The following is a 12,894-nucleotide window of genomic DNA, read 5'->3' as shown; positions in this document are numbered from 1 at the left end:
GGTGGTGGTCTCGTTCTCGTCTCGTCTGCAGATATGCTGTCCTGTTCTCGTCTCGGTATTGAATTCGAGACAAGACTGAGACTGGTCTCGGGCTTGGTACCATCCTTGGTTTCGATTAACAATACGTACGTACGTATGTACGTAGGTATTGTGCCTCCATCCTGCATTCACACCACAACACACTGTGTCACAGGGCCCAAGTGGTAATGTGTTCGGCTTACATTCAGTAGGTTGAGGGTTCAACTCCCGTGACCAAAGGAAAACAAAATTCATCTTACGTATTATCTTCTTTGTACAGGTGTTTCTTCCGTCACAAAGGGGGCATGCAGGATTTTTCATAGGCCCTCGTCGACTCCCTTCAGACATCAAACTCTTTCCATCTTTTACAAACTACCAACCACAGCCAAACACTGTTTTCCCACGACATTCGTCAGCCAACGAACATTTTTCTTGCATTTACTGTCGGTGTTGCTATGACCATTGCACCTCCGGGAACGCAACCATGCTAAAATTATCCCGGTTTCGTTTATCGTGTTCCCATATTTGTGAATGGTATCTGGATATCATGTAATTGACGTCCACTTGCTTCCTCAGATACCCTTTTCACGTATTCTTTCTACGAGGAACCCAATTTCCTATGGGGAGTCCTTTCCGCATAGGTCCCACAGATCTCCCATGGTGTGTTTCTGGTAGAGCGCATAAGATTCCTTTATGATTTCTTTGGAACCGCCTTTCTAACTGCCATAGTACTCGTGGTACAGATGTTTAAACTGTATTTTCCCACACTTTCGGTGATGTCTAACTCCGACACTGAGCATCTCTCGGAAAAGTGTAAGAGGAACTTTCGTCTGGGTTTGATGAGATGTATCTCTGGTTTCATTTAGAACCATCACTTGGGCCTCCCCCATGGCGCAGTGGTAGCGTCATTGACTTGTAATCAAGGGGTCCCGGGTTCGATACCCGGTGGAGGCACAAGTGGTTCGGATCCTACTTTAAACTGTAGGTCCAGTCCCGATTAGCCTTACTGTGCATAAAGTGGACTTAAAACACCAAATCAAACCATCACTTATGATACACTCTGTATATACAGGGTGTCGCAAAACTCTTTCAACAACGCTTGGGTGCTGGTAGATATCATAAAAACAAGTAACTTTTCCCTATAAAGTTTACCTCGAAAGCGCTTAGTTTCTGCGCTATAAGCGCTTAAAATCTATCCTGTACGTATGCAACCCAACAAAGCAAACGCTTGCTCTGACATAACTACCAGGGGCGCGTGGCAGGGTTGCCACTAGCATTCCTCGTTAAGAGATTGGTTTGGTTTGATTTGGTGTTTTAAGTCCACTTTATGCACAGTATGGCTAATCGGGACTGGACCTACAGTTTAAAGTGGGATCCGAAGCACTTGTGCCTCCACCGGGTTTCGAACCCGGGACCCCTTGATTACAAGGCAATGATGCTACCACTGCGCCATGGGGGAGGCCACCTCGTTAAGAGAGACGACTTGAAAACAACAACTTGGCAGTCTTACCTGAGCAAAATCCAAAACATTAATGGTACTTGCGATGTTGTGAGAAGCATTGACAGTAGGCCTGAAATTCAAGATTACTCATTCTAAAATATCTCCATAATTGATTTGGTTTATTTTAATTCGCTTTTCTGCCACCTTTGGCTAATCGCGAAGATGAGGATATATGATGAAATAACAAATCACACCAATGTCTGGGCCAGGATTTAAACCCGAGACACCTGACGCCGTAGCGAGCTGTGCTAACCACATCACCACGGAGTATTTTGTGTATATCAACCATTGCAAGGGACACGTGAGTTAGGGTAAATCCACGAACGAACAAATATAAACATGCTGTGTTTGCTGCCTCGTTTCGAACACACAGACTGTAGTATTATTACAATTTATTTATTAGAAAATTGTGAACTAGCGCTATTGCGAATCGAGTTCGTTATAAAAAGCAGGCAAACCTCTATACTGAAAAGAAACAAAAATCTCCGGCAGGTGAATATTCTTGAGCCACTTCGGTGACTGAGTACGTTTAGTGATCAACACATGAACACTCTACCAAATGTTCCGGGCACGAGTTCCGACCTGGACAAAGGTGTCACTGGGTCGTATTTACTATTTGCCTGAAATTGCAGAAAAATGACGTACAATAAGAAGAATAGAAAATCACAAGAATTATCTTGGAAATTCTAGAAGTCAGAATCTTGCTCGTTTGCTACAAAACCTTGTTTCCAGGGTGAACTTAAAGTTGACATTTTGGTGTCTTCCGAAAATGTTACTCTTACATTTTAATCTTAATATCAAGTTACTACAATGAATGATAGATGTGTACAATTTATGACGTGCACTCAATGGTTCCCTTTAGATTTTTTTTCACGTTCGATGATAAGAATGCGAAACAAATACACAAAATTAGAAAACAAATTCCCACACATGAAAATAGTGTAAATTACGAGGATTTCTCTTGATGTATGTACCAATATCAAACGATATCGTGAAGTGCGGAGCAAAATTATACAGGCAGTATGCACCGAACTCAATGAAATATTAATTTACAATCTCTTTAATAGAGCATTCAAGATGAACCAGTTTGAGTGGAAAGAGAGGGAGAGAGGGAGAGAGAATGAGAGTTTTTAATTCGCATGTTCCTAGTATTGCAAATAATAGTTGGAATTTTCTTGAAACCCACTTTTAAAACACATATTTTTTGTTACATGCATATCAGTTGTCGCTAAAATTTATAGGTTGCCACTGTTTTCTTAAATAAGTATTGTATGTTGGCTATTTGTGACCTTGGCCGTATAACGCTTTTCTCTGTGTTTCTTATGCGGGCGCTGTGGTTTCTTCGTATTGTGGATGACGTTGGATTTCCCCTATCTCACGTGTCCCTTGCAATTGTTGATATACACAAAATACTCCGTGGTGATGTGGTTAGCACAGCTCGCTACGGCATCAGATGTCTCGGGTTTAAATCCTGGCCTAGACATTGGTGTGATTTGTTATTTCATCATATCATCCTCATCTTCGCGATTAGCCAAAGGTGGCAGAAAAGCGAATTAAAATAAACCAAATCAATCAATCAATTATGGAGATATTTTAGAATGAGTAATCTTGAATTTCAGTCTGCCCATTTTTTGTCTTGGTCAGTTTATAAATAGGCCTACTGTCAATGCTTCTCACAACATCGCAAGTACCATTAATGTTTTGGATTTTGCTCAGGAAAGACTGCCAAGTTGTTGTTTTCAAGTCGTCTCTTTTAACGAGGAATGCTAGTAGCAACCCTGCCACGCGCCCCTGGTAGTTATGTCAGAGCAAGTGTTTGCTGTGTTGGGTTGCATACGTACAGGATAGATTTTAAGCGCTTATAGCGCAGAAACTAAGCGCTTTCGAGGTAAACTTTATAGGGAAAAGTTACTTGTTTTTATTATATCTACCAGCTCCCAAGCGTTGTTGGAAGAGTTTTGCGACACCCTGCATATACAGGGTGTTTCAGAGCGACCCAGACACTACCCTTTTCTCGAGAACGGGAGATCGTATCAAGTTGAAACAAAAACATGCACCACTAAGTTGGGCACAAAGAATCCGTAGAAAGTATTTGCAACAGCCCGAAAGCCACCCTTTGTGATTTTAGTGGGTGGCACATGCCCCGTTCGTGCGATTTTCAAATGGGAAGGGTATGTTTGGAATGCAGATTCGGAAAGGCGGGGAAAAAATACGATTGTCATATGAAACATTTGTCTGTACCACCTACCGTTTTCCGTGTAGAAAATGGTTTTGCAAAAAAAGGAAAGTGAGCCAAATCAAGTATACCAAGCTTAACAATTAAGATAAGTGCAGCACCATAACAGTTTCGGAAAGTGCAAGACACAAGCTTTCCAACGATATGCCACATGATGACTGCGGGACTAAAAAAGGATGAAACCGCGTGTATATTTTTTTATTTCACGGTTCCTCCGCTTGGAGCGCGACAGTCGGTCGCAGTATATGTTGATTTTATACACTTTGTTCATAGTTTCATTAAAGTGGCAACCGAAAACGAAGTTGGTAGCATTGGATAAACCACGTGAGCGTTCGTATACATTTCTTTCAGACTACCGAGCACACGGTCCACCAACGCGAAGAAGCAGGAGTGATATTTAATGTGAATGCTTTGTCTTGCTTGCAACGTTCCGACATGCGCTAGCTGCAAAAGGAAAACGAAGAAGTACAAACTCAAATAAAACTATGGTAAGTTGAAGTTTCAGTAACTTTATTTAAATAGCATACTATTGCACGTACGTAAGTAACTAGAATATTCTCAATTCAGGCAAAATATGAGGTTATCAAGCTAAAATCGGTGTTACTTTGTGTGTATGTGTGTGGGGAGAGGAGGGGGAGGCCGAAATTATTAGCGTAAGATTGTGGAGATTTTAATTTAAATCTACTGCAGTGAGATCGGACTTTTGTATGTTCAACGTTTAAAATTAAATCAAATCAATGATTTCATGCGCAGATTGCAAACATCTTTTTTTTTTTTTTTTTTTTTTTTTTTAACCCCGGAATCTCTAAGACCAGAGTTTCAGATACATAGTATTAGGATGGCGAAGTACTGTAAAAATAGAAGTGGCAATGATTTACATTAAATTTGTCATAAATGTTTTTAATTCAATTTTTTATTATCTTGTAACATGTTATATTTGCGATATGAATCTCTCCCATGCCGTTACAATATATTTCCAATCAATGTAAATGAGTTTTTGTACCATTTCAAAACTTTTGACTAATCGCGACGATGAGAATGAGTGACGGAGTGATGACATTTATGAAGGGACATTCACAGAGAACACTCATGCCCAGGCCAGAATTCGAACCAGGGATCCCTAATAAATTATTGAATAGCGTGTTACAGTAGAAGCATGCACACCTTTAACAACATACCATTAAAAACTTTATTATTATTTCCAGGCGTCGAGAGCGAAAAAGATCTTACAAATGGTTCGGAAGAGTAGAGGTGGTGGAAAAGACACCCTAACTGGATGGAAACCAAAATATGAAAGCACAAAAGGACTGTCAGAAGAGGAAAGAAGCTGCGTTTTGCAAAATTGTAAGTTTCTTTGTTTCTGTAGGCTTTGTTTATACGATTGTTTACATGGACGTAACTTGGGGCCTAATTTTAAAGGGGCAGAATCTTACTTTAAGCTTAACTTTGGGGGCCAGAATGCCATCCCATAAATATAGAGTTCAAGATTATTTGCTAAATAACTGACATTTGTGAAATCACAATAAGGACTCTGTATTACTTTGCTATCCAGGTCCAAGAAGGCTAAAGAAGTTAATTTTTACCAAGTCTGAAAATTTTGGATTTGCATAATATTTTGATTACATGCTACTATATGATATGCACTTTTGAGGATCACATTGCTATAATTGTTAGCACATTGCCTGTCAGGCTGAAACTTAAACTAAGCTGCTCCTATGTGCGAAATGGTCCTGAGATTTGGATTCTGTGTTAAACTGTAGGTTCAGTCCAAAATTACTTCTGTATGGCAGACTAAAATTTAAGTGATCAGACTAATTCATTTTCTTGTATATATGAAACCCAAACTACTCACGAAAATATGCTGTTGATGTTGAATTGCATTCTTGCCTAGTGAACAGGCGCTTGAATGTGTGTACATACAAAAAACGTTATGATGTAGTTCAAAACATGAACATTTATTTATTTATTTTTTTAAAAAAACAGCTCTCTTTCTGTATACTTGCATTTGGTATTTCATGAAGTAATCAATGCAGACAAATCAGATGGTTGTTCCTAGAAATTGTAATTCATTGTGAGTTCATGTGTAATTTGTGTGTTTTGAAAAAAAGAACACCAGTACAAATCTTCATGGCACTCTCAGAAGTTTCATTACTGCTGCCATTACTATTATTTTCAAATGAGAACCTTGAGGAAAGGAGAGTGAGGAGCCGAAAACAACATTTTGTGGATAATATTCGAATGTTGCTATGAAAAAATATTATAATGTCCTCTTTAAAAAAAAATCCAGATAAGATGATATGTACTACCTCAAACAAATTGTTATGTATTATTCGATTGCTACTTTAACTACACTTGTACAAGCCAACTGGGAGGGAGGGAGGGATGGGATTGAGTCTTTAGGTCTTCATAATGGTACAATGTCTCAGTACGTAATATAATGCAAATTCAATAGTTATTGCCAACACTGTACTTACGTAGTAGTGTCAAAATATATTTATTAAGATACACATTTGAATAAAAAATAAAATGAATTATGTGGTTTCGAAATACTGTACGTCCACAGTTCTGGATATTGCAACAAAACTATTTCTGACTCCAAAACTTTATATTATAAATTGACACAATATCAGTTAAATTATTTGTACCATTTCATTAATTCTGAGGAATTTCTAATGTTCGACAATATTAATATTCTAAATTGTGAGAACCACTGAGCAATGTTTCTCTCTTGCATTAGCAATACTTTTTGTAATGCATTTTGCTTGGTTGTTAATGCTCCACCCGACCATCATCTTGCAAACATTGTGAGATGTAGGTTATATGCATTTGCTCTCAAACATACATATAATAATGGCAATAGAAGTATTCAAGCATGTGTACAATTTCTCTGGAGTTAAAAAAAATACAAGATTTTACCATCAGATATTTTAAGCACAGATGAACTCCCCCCAAATCAGCTATTATGTATGTCACACCAATTATTCATTTAAGGGAAGCTATTGTGCTTCAGCCCTGCCTGAAATGCACTGGACTTAAAATTATTATTATTTATGGCAATTTGTACATCACAAACTGAAATTTAGATTTCTTTCCTCAATGCATAGTAAAATGTGAATAGTTCATTCACATCGTTAATTAATGTATATGACAAAGTGATTGCAATCTGATTGCCTTTGAAAAACAAACAGTGAATATAAACATGTACAAAACATGAGATATGAATTATATGTTTTTATTCATAAACAAAATAACAAAAGGTCTGTTCCGAAAGTCACACGAGTTTAACACATTAAATGAGTTATGGTAACTGGCTGTCACATAAGTTTTTCCGTGAGTTTCATTATGCTGTTCCAAAAGTCTCATTCCGTGTGTTTCATGCAAGAATGAGATTCACCAAACGCATGGATCAGGAGGCTCGTTTGTTCGGTGAGAATAGTTGCTGCTTCCAGACAACGTACGTGCTGTTGGATTCAAATTGCACTAGTTCGGAAAATGTATTATAATTTTAACAGATAGCGATATGAAGCAACATGCACAAAATGAGTATGACTATAACAGTTCTTAGAATGTGAGTAAAGTGAGTAACAGTGCCCACAGTAGAGTTTATTTTTGCAATAAGGATATTCCTTCCGCTAGACGCCATGTGGAAACTTTTTCTAAACAAAACGCTGCACCTGCGCTTTTGCCTAGAGTGTCCCATAAGTCTGTAAAATAACAGGTTTCAACAGATTCACAAGCCCAGTTATTTTCATTGGATGCGTTTGTTTCGTTAAGACTTTCGGAATGCACCCAAAATAGTGCCTATTAATAAATCTGCTTAAATTTCATGAATACAGTTTTATGATAACTGTAATGGTCATTCACTGTAGTTCACTTAAAGATATTTAAGATAGTATTTACTATTTTTTTCTCATGTATTTATTTTTAGTTTACCAAATGCTGGATGTGAGCAACAGTGAAACAAGGTCCTGTGAAAATAAACCTCATACGGTTTCCGAACCCATGTCATGGAGTGTAAATAGTAACGTAACATGTTCAGAGACAATATGCCAAGTTTTAGAAGATGCTGGAGGTTATGGACTATTATTACACAGTGATCCAAAAGTGAAAATTGAAGAAGTTGTTCCACTTTCACCTTCCTCGACAGTGTACAGTGGTGACGAATGCAAGCAATATTTGCTTCATGATCCATTCACAGATTCCCATTCCATGCAAAGCAATTTCCTCATGTGTGTGAAAGGACTTAATTTGAGTGATAACATGATGACAGTGCAGCAATATGATTTGGGTGATGTGTGTAACACAGCAGATTCATGCATAAATAATGTCGCAGGGGATCATTTCACAAATTTTCAACCACAGAGTTTAGGTTGTTTGAAAACTCAAACTGATGATGATTTTGAATCTTCATCTTGTTCAACTGTTCATGATAGTGTAAAAGATCCAGACTACGTGCCTCAGAGTAGCACAGACTCAGAGAACCCAACTTTGGACAAAAATCTTCATGGACTACAAGACGAAGTATCACCATGTTCACTTCCATCACCTCAGACAGGCAGTGAGGACAACAACATCCATGAAAATTCTATCACTCCAGTTCATGAAAATTCAGGTTCAATTGAAATGCATAATACCTTTGTAGAAAAGAAAACCCGAAAGAGAGAGAGAGATTTTTGCTTCTTTTGCGAAACATTAGTCACACAATTTGCCAGACACATTGCAAGAAATCACAAATGTGAAATTGAAGATCAAAGAATTTTGTCAAAACCATTAAAAAGTAAAGAACGGAAACATCTAATCACAGTTTTAAGAAAAAAAGGCAACTACCTTAACTGCAACCTAGGAAATATCAAACCAGTAAGGAAATCAGTACTGAATGATTCTCCAAGTAATGTATTACCATGTTCTTACTGTCTTGGGTTTTATTCTCGAAAACAGCTATGGAAACATCGAAAACACTGCCTACAGAAACCTGACAATGCAAAAAAGACATCTGCACAACTGGATGCACAAGATTACCTCATTAAGGGTACACATGTTGACCTACAGCTGAAAGAAAGTGTTTTCCCCAGAATGCGGGCAGACAGTGTTTCACTTGCTGCTAAAAAGGATGCATTAATATGCTCTTTTGGTGCACGTTTCCTCAAAATACACCGGCAAAGACATCAAATAAATGTAACGTCAAGGAAAATAAGAGAGCTGGGTAAACTTTTAATAGAAATCAAGAATAGAAATCCCACAATAGAAAGCTTATTGCAGGCTCTAAAACCAAAACATTTTGATCTAATAGTTGAAGCTGTGAAATCTGTAGCAGGATATGACAGAGATGAAGACAGATATAATGCCCCTACTTATGCTATGAATATAAGTACTTCCTTAAAAGAATGTTGTGAGATAGCGATTTCTCACATTTACAAACGACAAAACAAATTCGATCAACACACGCGAAGTGAAGTCGAGGCTGACCTTCGAACAATGATTTTGCTCATAAAATCAAACTGGAAATATGAAGTGTCGCACCAGGCTGCAAACAACCTGCGCACAAGAGAAATGAATACAATTACAACAATTCCTTTGGCGAGTGATCTGAAAAAATTTAGAGACTTTCTAATAGATCAAGGGACAACTGCATTTTCCCACTTGGAAATGAACAACGATGATGAGACTGCTTACAAAGACTTGCTTGGAACTGTGTATTGCAGAGTCATGCTGCTATGTCGAAAAAGACCTGGGGAACTTGCTAGGCTTACAGTTGACCTTTATCAAAATACTGGAAACAATCAGGGGTATGAAGAATTTTCAGATGCTGTGAAACAAACCGAAAAGATATTGATTAAGAAGTTTAAGCGAGTTGTAATAGAAGGTAAACGGAAAACGACGCCAGTCTTGTTCAGCTTGGACTTTCAGCAACATATTGACCTTCTGATCAAGTTAAGGAGCAAATTCGTTAGAGAAGATAATCCTTATCTCTTTTGCAATACCAAATCAACCAATCCGTTTGCTGGATACAAGGTATTAACCAATCATGCCAAACGAACAGGACTCCAAAATCCTGATGCTATAACTACACGAAGATTAAGGAAACACCTTGCAACAATCAGCCAGTTGCTAGCGATGTCAGAACAAGACATTGAACAGTTGTCTACATTTATGGGACATACAGGTGGCATTCACCGGAGTGAATACAGACTACCTGATCATATCTTTCAAACAGCCAAAATTAGTAAGTTACTTCTGATGATGGAAAGTGGTGCAGCTTCTAAGTTTACAGGTAAAAGTCTAGATGAAATATATGTCAACATTGAAGAAAATTTGTTAGCATCGGAAGAAACCAACTTGAGTGAGAATGAGATTGCTAGTTCAGGAGATGAAAATGAAGACAATCATGAACAAGTAGCCACAGAAATGGATGAGAATGTTAGGACACTAAAAACTTATGAAAAATCTGAGGGAACTTTGATTTCAGTCAAACGGAAGGAAAGAGCTCCAGGATATGTAGAAGGCACAAAGCGAGAGGTTGTACCTTGGACCGATGAACAAAAGAAGGTGGTTTTGAAGTTTTTCAAACGCCATATTTGCAAAAAGAAGCCACCAAGGAGACTCGAATGTGAGATGTTGATTGAAGCAAATCCTGAAATACTGAACAATAAAAATTGGCTTAAAATAAAAGTGTTTGTACAGAACTGTTACACTAAAAAGTTATCCAAGAAACTTCAAACACTTATAAAGTAAACTACAATACCAGCAAAATAATCATGTACAGTGCACACAGCCTCTCTCACTTCGATTAACAAATTACTCAATTATCACTTATCTAAAGATGTAAGACTTCAGTGATATTAGCCAAAGTTTAAAATATGGGAAGGCACGTTGGTTTAAAAGGTCAACATTGAAGTTATTAGATGGCAGATTGCCTTAGCAGAGTGTCCTGTCACCGCTGTTCTTCACCATCAACTTTAATCTTTTAAATGTACTTACGTTCCCAAGTTTTATTATTTGACCATTCTTGTCTTACCCCTGAAAAAGGCTTGTGGTATGGTAAAAACTTGTGTAAAAAAAGTACATGGCAAAACTGGAATTCAGTTATGTGGGTAAGTTATCCTTTATATAATTCTTTGTACGGAATGTTGTAAACATGATATCCTGGAATATCATTGAAATAAAAATTTTGTTGATCAGTTCTAATTAGAACTGTAGCAAGTAAGGGACAAATTATAGAAAATATCTGTGCAAATATGCATTATATAATTTTCATAGTACATATTGTATTGAAGAATGTGATTTTCTTGCAGAAACTATGATTAAAATTTCTACTGTGTAAGCCATTATGTATGTTGTCGACACTTGAAATGTCACCTGTTCTAATTTAAATATTTTCTGTTAATTTTGCATAATGATTGATGTTTTCCACTTGTAACAAAATTAAGAATGTTCTGAAACAAACACTGGATATGCATTCTCGCAACATTTCTCAAGTCAAGAATTGATAATTTATGTACACACAACAGTTCCTTATTTTCTCTGTAAGCAATGTTTCAACAACAATAATGTAACTGAAAATTATTACGGCCTATTGAAAATCGTTAATATATCTAAGAGAAAATATTATACTTACAAAAAAACGTTAAACATTGCAAATTTTATGCTTCGGATGCAGTGTTTGTTTAAGGATAAAATGCAATTTTATGTTACACTGAAATTGTGCTAGCTGTGCTAAAAAAGGGGGTTGCTTCTAATCCGACTTGTTTCTGGGAATAAAGGTTCTGGAACTTTTGAAGTTGTTTTCTTCTTGTGTTCATCATAAGAAATTCACAAAATATTGTGGTATCCCAACTAGCGAAAAGTAGTTGGCTCGACATTCGACCAACCATACTAAAAATGGTTTACCAAATATACGAACATAAAGCACTGGTAATTTTGGCTGTTTCCAAGGTTTGGCCAACATTTTTTTTGTTTTGTTTTTTTCACGTTGTGGTGTCGTAGTGTAAACTTAAGTATAGATAGGTTTGTGTTGTGATACATAAACTTTATTGTGAGTCAAAATATAAACTTCAATACAAATTATTTGTGTAAAATGAAAATGTTCACAACACTTTTTCACTCATATGGTATCTTTGTTTTCAAGGTAGCTCAAGGTGGTAGAACAACACACTTTGTAGAGTTTACTAAGTTTTACACATTGCAGGGAATTTAGTCTGTACATATAGTTGTTTATTATGTATATAGTTAATGAATCACTTTCACAAGAATACTTGCAAAAATGTTCTTGTTCTGATACAGGTTAACAAACAACCATAAGGAATCCCCAATGCTGAAATATCTCTCATCCATGGTGGCTGACAAAGAAGTGTTGAGTGACTGCAAGTTATGAATAGCTTCTACTTTCATTAACAAAATATTATGTTTTCAGCATGTGCTGTGGCTGAAATTTTCTGAAACAATGTACATTTATAATTTACATCATTCTTATGAAATTTGTCTTAGCAGGAGAAAGTAGTTTTTAAATCAAGGCACAGCTGTTAAGATTTTTTCAAATATTAGCGATATAATCACTATTTGTGAAATACACAAGAAGTAACAAATGCCCATCAGCATACGAGAAGGAGGACATAAACAGAGGAAGGAAGAAAAGGTGCAGGGGACAATTGGAGGAGAAGGAAAAAGAGGAAGATTAAGAGAAAGAGAAAGAGAGGAGGTTTCGAATAAGGAGTATGGGGAAGACCACAGAAAAGATATGCAAAGTGCTTAGGAAAGCGGACATTAAAACTTACAGGAAGGGAGGGAGAAGCATCTTAAGAATAGTGAAGAATGCAAACAAGAAAAAGGAAAACAGAGAAGAGGATGAGGAAGGGATTATCTACGAAGTGAAATGTAAAGAATGTCAGAGTGTGTACATAGGAGAAACGAAAAGAGGCTGAAAGACAGGTTGAAACAACATAGGGATGATGTACGACTTAAGAGAGAGAGAAATGCGATATTTAAACACACGAGAGAAACAGGACATGACATAGAGTGGGATGAGGCTAAGCAGATAGGAAGGGAGAAGAGAATGCTAGTGAGAAAATGGAAGGAAGCCAAGGAAATAGAGAACAAAGGTGAAGAAGACACAATGAACTGGAATGGGGGACTGAAGATATTC

The 12,894-nt window shown here is 37.1% G+C and overlaps 1 long non-coding RNA gene and 1 other non-coding gene across 2 annotated transcripts; both read left to right on the top strand.

Moving 5' to 3' along the window:
• Nucleotides 1-897: 897 nt before the first annotated feature.
• TRNAT-UGU (transfer RNA threonine (anticodon UGU)) lies at nt 898-972 on the top strand. The gene has a single exon. It is a non-coding gene; the product is annotated as a tRNA-Thr (tRNA).
• A 3,168-nt stretch (nt 973-4,140) lies between these two features.
• Nucleotides 4,141-7,872, top strand: LOC146004246 (uncharacterized). Its single transcript, XR_014443904.1, has 3 exons — nt 4,141-4,243; nt 4,961-5,099; nt 7,684-7,872. It is a non-coding gene; the product is annotated as an uncharacterized LOC146004246 (long non-coding RNA).
• The last annotated feature ends 5,022 nt before the right edge of the window (nt 7,873-12,894 follow it).

This window comes from Lepisma saccharinum, chromosome 21 (genome assembly GCF_977018435.1).
Source record: "Lepisma saccharinum chromosome 21, izLepSacc3.1, whole genome shotgun sequence".
NCBI lineage: Eukaryota > Metazoa > Arthropoda > Insecta > Zygentoma > Lepismatidae > Lepisma > Lepisma saccharinum.
The sequence above is the reverse complement of the archived record's forward strand: the minus strand, read 5'-3'. Positions and strand labels throughout refer to the sequence as shown.